We start from the raw sequence: 7,500 nt of genomic DNA, 5'->3' as shown, positions 1-7,500 counted from the left end.
CCAAAAACACACCAAAAACATGCCAACAACACGCACCAACAACGCGCATCAACAACATGCACCAACAACAAGCACCAACAACATGCCAACAACACGGACCAACAACACACCAACAACACACCAACAACATGCCAACAACACACACCAACAACATGTGGCAACGACACACCAACGACACGCCAACAACACGCATTAACAACACACATCAACAACACGGCAACAGCACGCACCAACAACACACCAACGACACGCATCAAAAACACATAGTTGTGTCGTGTGGTTGACTTTTCGTTGGTGTGTTGTTGACTTGTGATTAGCGTGTTGTTGGTTTGTTGTTGACTTGTCGTTAGAGTCTGGTTGATGTGTTGTTGGTGTGTTGTATTGTTGACTTTTGGTGTGTGTGGTGTTGTTGACTTGAGGTTTGCGTGTGGTTGCTGTGTTGTTGACTTTTGGTTGGCGTGTGGTTGGCATGTGGTTGACTTGTGGATGGTGTGTCGTTGACGTGTTGTTGGTGGGTGGGGTTGGCGTGTTGTTGATGTTTGTGGTTGGTGCATGTGGTTGACTTGTGGTTGGTGTGTGGTTGGCATGTTTTTGACTTGTGGTTGGCGTGTTTTTGACTTGTGGTTGGCGTGTTGTTGACTTGTGGTTGGTGTGTTGGTGACTTGTTGTTAACTTGTGATTGGTGTGTAGTTGACTTGTGGTTAGTGTGTTGTTTACTTGTGGTTGGTGTGTAGTTGACTTGTGGTTGGCGTGTTGGTGACTTGTTGTTAACTTGTGGTTGGTGTGTAGTTGACTTGTGGTTGGTGTGTAGTTGACTTGTGGTTGGCGTGTTGGTGACTTGTTGTTAACTTGTGGTTGGTGTGTAGTTGACTTGTGGTTGGTGTGTAGTTGACTTGTGGTTAGTGTGTTGGTGACTTGTTTACTTGTGGTTGGTGTGTAGTTGACTTGTGGTTGGTGTGTAGTTGACTTGTGGTTGGCGTGTTGTTGACTTGTGGTTGGTGTGTAGTTGACTTGTGGTTGGTGTGTTGTTGACTTGTGGTTGGCGTGTTGGTGACTTGTTGTTTACTTGTGGTTGGTGTGTAGTTGACCTGTGGTTGGTGTGTTGTTGACTTGTGGTTGGTGTGTTGTTGACTTGTGGTTGGCGTGTTGTTGACTTGTGGTTGGTGTGTAGTTGACTTGTGGTTGGTGTGTTGTTGACATGTGGTTGGTGTGTAGTTGACTTGTGGTTGGCGTGTTGGTGACTTGTGGTTGGTGTGTAGTTGACCTGTGGTTGGTGTGTTGGTGACTTGTTGTTAACTTGTGGTTGGTGTGTAGTTGACCTGTGGTTGGCGTGTTGGTGACTTGTTGTTAACTTGTGGTTGGTGTGTAGTTGACTTGTGGTTGGTGTGTTGTTGACATGTGGTTGGTGTGTAGTTGACTTGTGGTTGGGGTGTTGGTGACTTGTGGTTGGTATGTAGTTGACTTGTGGTTGGTGTGTTGGTGACTTGTTGTTAACTTGTGGTTGGTGTGTAGTTGACCTGTGGTTGGCGTGTTGGTGACTTGTTGTTAACTTGTGGTTGGTGTGTAGTTGACTTGTGGTTGGTGTGTTGGTGACTTGTGGTTGGTGTGTAGTTGACTTGTGGTTGGTGTGTTGGTGACTTGTTAACTTGTGGTTGGTGTGTAGTTGACTTGTGGTTGGTGTGTTGGTGACTTGTTAACTTGTGGTTGGTGTGTTGGTGACTTGTTGTTAACTTGTGGTTGGTGTGTAGTTGACCTGTGGTTGGCGTGTTGGTGACTTGTTGTTAACTTGTGGTTGGTGTGTAGTTGACTTGTGGTTGGTGTGTTGGTGACTTGTGGTTGGTGTGTAGTTGACTTGTGGTTGGTGTGTTGGTGACTTGTTAACTTGTGGTTGGTGTGTAGTTGACTTGTGGTTGGTGTGTTGGTGACTTGTGGTTGGTGTGTTGTTGACATGTGGTTGGTGTGTAGTTGACTTGTGGTTTGTGTGTAGTTGACCTGTGGTTGGTGTGTTGGTGACATGTGGTTGGTGTGTAGTTGACTTGTGGTTGGCGTGTTGGTGACTTGTGGTTGGTATGTAGTTGACTTGTGGTTGGTGTGTTGGTGACTTGTTGTTAACTTGTGGTTGGTGTGTAGTTGACCTGTGGTTGGCGTGTTGGTGACTTGTTGTTAACTTGTGGTTGGTGTGTAGTTGACTTGTGGTTGGTGTGTAGTTGACTTGTGGTTAGTGTGTTGGGGACTTGTTGTTAACTTGTGGTTGGTGTGTAGTTGACTTGTGGTTAGTGTGTTGGGGACTTGTTGTTAACTTGTGGTTGGTGTGTAGTTGACTTGTGGTTGGTGTGTAGTTGACTTGTGGTTAGTGTGTTGGGGACTTTTTGTTAACTTGTGGTTGGTGTGTAGTTGACTTGTGGTTGGTGTGTAGTTGACTTGTGGTTAGTGTGTTGGGGACTTGTTGTTAACTTGTGGTTGGTGTGTAGTTGACCTGTGGTTGGCGTGTTGGTGACTTGTTGTTAACTTGTGGTTGGTGTGTAGTTGACTTGTGGTTGGTGTGTAGTTGACTCGTGGTTGGCGTGTTGGTGACTTGTTGTTAACTTGTGGTTGGTGTGTAGTTGACTTGTGGTTGGTGTGTAGTTGACTTGTGGTTGGTGTGTTGGTGACTTGTGGTTGGTGTGTAGTTGACTTGTGGTTGGTGTGTTGGTGACTTGTGGTTGGTGTGTAGTTGACTTGTGGTTGGCTTGTTGTTGGCGTGTGGTTGTCATGTTGTTGGTGTGGTGTTGCCTTGTTGTTAGTGTGTTGTTACCTTGTGGTTGGCGTGTTGAAGTGTGTGTTGTTGCTGTGTTGTTGGTGTGTGGTTGCCGCGTTTTCAGTGCGTGTAGTTGGCGTGTAGTTGGTGTGTAGTTGCCGTGTAGTTGCCGTGTTTTCAGTGCGTGTAGTTGGCGTGTAGTTGGTGTGTAGTTGGTGTGTGGTTGCCGTGTTTTCAATGCGTGTAGTTGGCGTGTAGTTGGCGTGCCGTGGCGGCGGGCAGCAGCAGCTGTGTCTTGTTTGCTTAGTGTCTGTCTGTGTGTGCTCAGAGATAAATGAGGCAGCTGATGACACGTTAACAAAGAGTGCATTAGCGTTTCGCCGGCTGCTTCCACCGCCGACGACACCTGAACGCACCTCCACCAGCAGTAGTATTGTTTTTATTAATAAAGAGCTGAAGGCCGTCGGCCATCTGTTCCTGCAGCTCGTCTTCATACTCACAACCCTTTGAATCTCCCTCCTCTTCCTCCTCTTGACCTCAGCGCCTCCATGTTGACTTCTGTCCGTCTGTGAGGATCCACACAGGAAACAATGTGATCACTAAATCAGAGGCCATAACTCAACTTATTACTGAGTATTTTGGGAGCGCTTCATTTACAGAGAGCGTTTTTTCTGGTCGCTAAGCGTAGAAACCAAACGCTGCGCCCGTCACCGCCACGTAATGCTCAGCCGCCCAATCACAGCTGAGGAGGGGCGGGACAAAGCCCCAGCTGGTAGAAAGCATCAGGATCACTTCCTAAAACCCATCCTTATAGATTCTTATAGAATGGGTTTTAACATGCACACACACACACACACACACACACACACACACACACACACACATGCACATATGCACACATGCGCACACACACACACACACACACACACACACACACACACACACACACATGCACATATGCACACATGCGCACACACACACACACACACACACACACACACACACACACACACACACACACACACACACACACACACACACACACCTGTACTCTTTCAATCTTATTATTGTTTTTATTATTATTGTCCATGAGATTTGTATGTTTTTGTGTTTTTGTGTTTGTACTTGCTTTGGCAATATTGTTGTTCCAACATTCATGCCAATAAAGCCAATTGAATTGAATTGAATTGAATTGAGAGAGAGACAGAGAGAGAGAGAGAGACAGAGAGAGAGAGAGAGAGAGAGACAGAGAGAGAGACAGAGAGAGAGAGAGAGAGAGAGAGAGAGAGAGAGAGAGAGAGAGAGAGAGAGACAGAGAGAGAGATAGAGAGAGAGAGACAGAGAGAGAGACAGAGAGAGAGAGAGAGAGAGAGACAGAGAGAGAGAGAGAGAGAGAGAGAGAGAGAGAGAGAGAGAGAGAGAGAGAGAGACAGAGACAGAGAGAGAGAGAGAGAGAGAGAGAGAGAGAGAGAGAGAGAGACCGGGAGGATCTAGGCGTCACTCGGAGGTTCGGCAGCAGACCGTCTGGATCTCTTTCTCCGCCTCATCAGCTTCAGGTTAGTAGAAAGCGAGCGCTCCCTCATCAGCTTCAGGTTAGTAGAAAGCGAGCGCTCCCTCATCAGCTTCAGGTTAGTAGAAAGCGAGCGCTCCTTCGGCGCGTTTCTGCTTTGTATCGACGAAGAAGATGAAGATGAGCGAGAGACGCAGCGCGTTAGGCGTGAAGGCTGTGCGCGCGCGTCTGCGCGCGTGCGTCTGTGTGAGCGTGTGTGTATGCGTGTGCACGCGTGTGTGTGCACGTGCACGCGCGTATGTGCAGATACAAACGCACCTCCATCCGGCCGACAGACGGTCAGAAGGCTGCAGGTGTCAGGCGGCTCCACCTGATGGTGCGTTCATGGACATGGGGAAACGGAGCAGCACTCCTCCTCTTTCCTCTCTCCGCACCTCCTTCTCTACTCTCTCCTCACTACTCTCCTCTCTTGTTTCCTCTCTCCTCTCCTCCTCTCCTCTTCTCCTCTTCTATCATCTCCTCCTCCTCTGCTTCCCTCTCTCCTCCTCTCCTTCCCTCTCTCCTCCTCTGCTTCCCTCTCTCCTCCTCTCCTTCCCTCTCTCCTCCTCTGCTTCCCTCTCTCCTCCTCTCCTTCCCTCTCTCCTCCTCTGCTTCCCTCTATCCTCCTCTCCTTCCCTATCTCCTCCTCTGCTTCCCTCTCTCTTTCTCTCCTTCCCTCTCTCCTCCTCTCCTTCCCTCTCTCCTCTGTGGTTTCCTTCAAATGAAGGCAGATCTCCTCTCTAATCGTCATGTCTCGTCTGCAGCTGTAAATGAGGATGATGATGATGTTGAGGAGGAGGAGGAGGAGGAAGAGGAGGAAGAGGAGGAGGAGGAGAAGGAGTAGGAAAAAGAGGAGGAGGAGGAGGAAGAGGAGAAGGAGGAAGAAGAGGAGGAGGAAGAGGAAGAGGTGGTGCAGGAAAGGGTGGACTGAGGAGGAGGAAGAGTAAGAGGTGGGGCAGGAAAGAGTCGACTGAGGAGGAGGAGGTGGAAGAGGAGGAAGAGGAGGAGGAAGAGGAGGAAGAGGAGGAGGAGGAGGAAGAGGAGGAAGAGGATGAGGCTGCTGAATGAGGAGGTCTCTGGTCCATCATCATGGTCATCATGATGATGAACGTTGGAAAGTCTGAATTATTTATAGCTGCCAGCCAATTGATTATTTGTGTGTGTGTGTGTGTGTGTGTGTGTGTGTGTGTGTGTGTGTGTGTGTGTGTGTGTGTGTGTGTGTCCACATGTTTCCAGCTGCTTGAGGGAACTTTGATGTTTGTTTTCTGTATGAACCAACCAGATGTTGAGACAGACGTCCTCTGAAGAAAGTGGCCCCGCTCTCTGATTGGTCAGTTTGATGACACGTTAGGGGAAGGTATTGCTGTCATTTACACCTTAGGTTTAACATCTAAACTACTAGTTAGGTTTAACAACTAAACTCGCCCTTTCCTCGAAAATGTCATCCCCAAACTAAAGGGTATATCTCTGCAACCACTAAGACTATTTGAATAATGTTGGTGTTATAATAAAAGGTACACATGTGAGATTGTGTTCAGATGTGTAAATATCAGTCTACATGTTACTGGTTAAGAGTAAATGAAGATGACACACAGAACAACCTGGAGCTCAACGCCCTGAAGACAGTGGAGATGGTTGTGGACTTCAGAAAGAATGCAGCCCCACCCGCCCTCTCATCCTGTGTGACTCCCCCGTCGACGCTGTGGAGTCCTTCCTCTTCCTGGGCTCCATCATTTCCCAGGACCTCAAGTGGGAGCTGAACATCAGCTCCATCACAAAGAAGGCCCAGCAGAGGATGTTCTTCCTGAGGCAGCTGAGGAAATTCAACCTGCCAAAGAAAATGATGGTGCAGTTCTACACTGCCATCGTTGAGTCCATCCTCTGCTCCTCCATCACCGTCTGGTACGCTGCAGCCACTGCCAAGGACAAGGCCAGGCTGCAGCGCATCATCCGCTCTGCTGAGAGGTGATTGGCTGCAATTTGCCGTCCCTCCAGGTCCTGTCCACTTCCAGGACACTGAAGCGGGCAAGAAAGATCACAGCTGACCCCTCTCACCCTGGACACAACCTGTTCGTGTCCCTCCCCTCTGGCAGGAGGCTGAGGTCCATCAGGACTAAGACCTCACGCCACACTAACAGTTTTTTCCCGTCGGCAGTCGGGCTCATCAATAGAGCCGGGTTCTCCACTGACTGACTCTATCACAGGACTATTCTCGGACCATTCTTTCGGACCATTTATTGTTATTCTTTATTCCTTTCTCTCCTCCTACCGGTCACTCCACTGCACAATTCATATTTAAACACTCATGCCACATACACTTAACTTTAACTTAAACACACACGTCACTTTAACATACACTTACATTAATGTTATCTGTGGTCTGAGCACTTTATCTTTATCTTTATCTGATTTAGACATCATTGCACTGTTGCTGTCATTGATTGTTGTTTGTCTCGTCTAATGTCTAATGTCTAATGTATGCACCTTCCGCCTAACCAAATTCCTTGTTTGTGCAAACACTCCTGGCAATAAACGGTTTCTGATTCTGATTCTGATTCGGAGAAAATGAAAAGGTTTCAGGTCCGCCTATAAAAAAATCACTTTCAGGATGATTATTTCTTTGAAATGATGCAGCTGTAAGGTCCAACTCTAACCCAAATCATAGCTCAATATGTGAACATTCTCTAACCCAAATCATAGCTCAATATGTGAACATTCTCTAACCCAAATCATAACTCAATATGTGAACATTCTCTAACCCAAATCATAGCTCAATATGTGAACATTCTCTAACCCAAATCATAGCTCAATATGTGAACATTCTCTAACCCAAATCATAACTCAATATGTGAACATTCTCTAACCCAAATCATAACAATATGTGAACATTCTCTAACCCAAATCATAACTCAATATGTGAACATTCTCTAACCCAAATCATAACAATATGTGAACATTCTCTAGCCCAAATCATAACTCAATATGTGAACATTCTCTAACCCAAATCATAACTCAATATGTGAACATTCTCTAACCCAAATCATCACTCAATATGTGAACATTCTCTAACCCAAATCATAACAATATGTGAACATTCTCTAACCCAAATCATAACTCAATATGTGAACATTCTCTAACCCAAATCATAACAATATGTGAACATTCTCTAACCCAAATCATAGCTCAATATGTGAACATTCTCTAACCCAAATCA

The sequence above is a fragment of the Taurulus bubalis genome (genome assembly GCF_910589615.1).
Source record: "Taurulus bubalis genome assembly, chromosome: 13".
NCBI classification, from domain to species: domain Eukaryota; kingdom Metazoa; phylum Chordata; class Actinopteri; order Perciformes; family Cottidae; genus Taurulus; species Taurulus bubalis.
The sequence above is the reverse complement of the archived record's forward strand: the minus strand, read 5'-3'. Positions refer to the sequence as shown.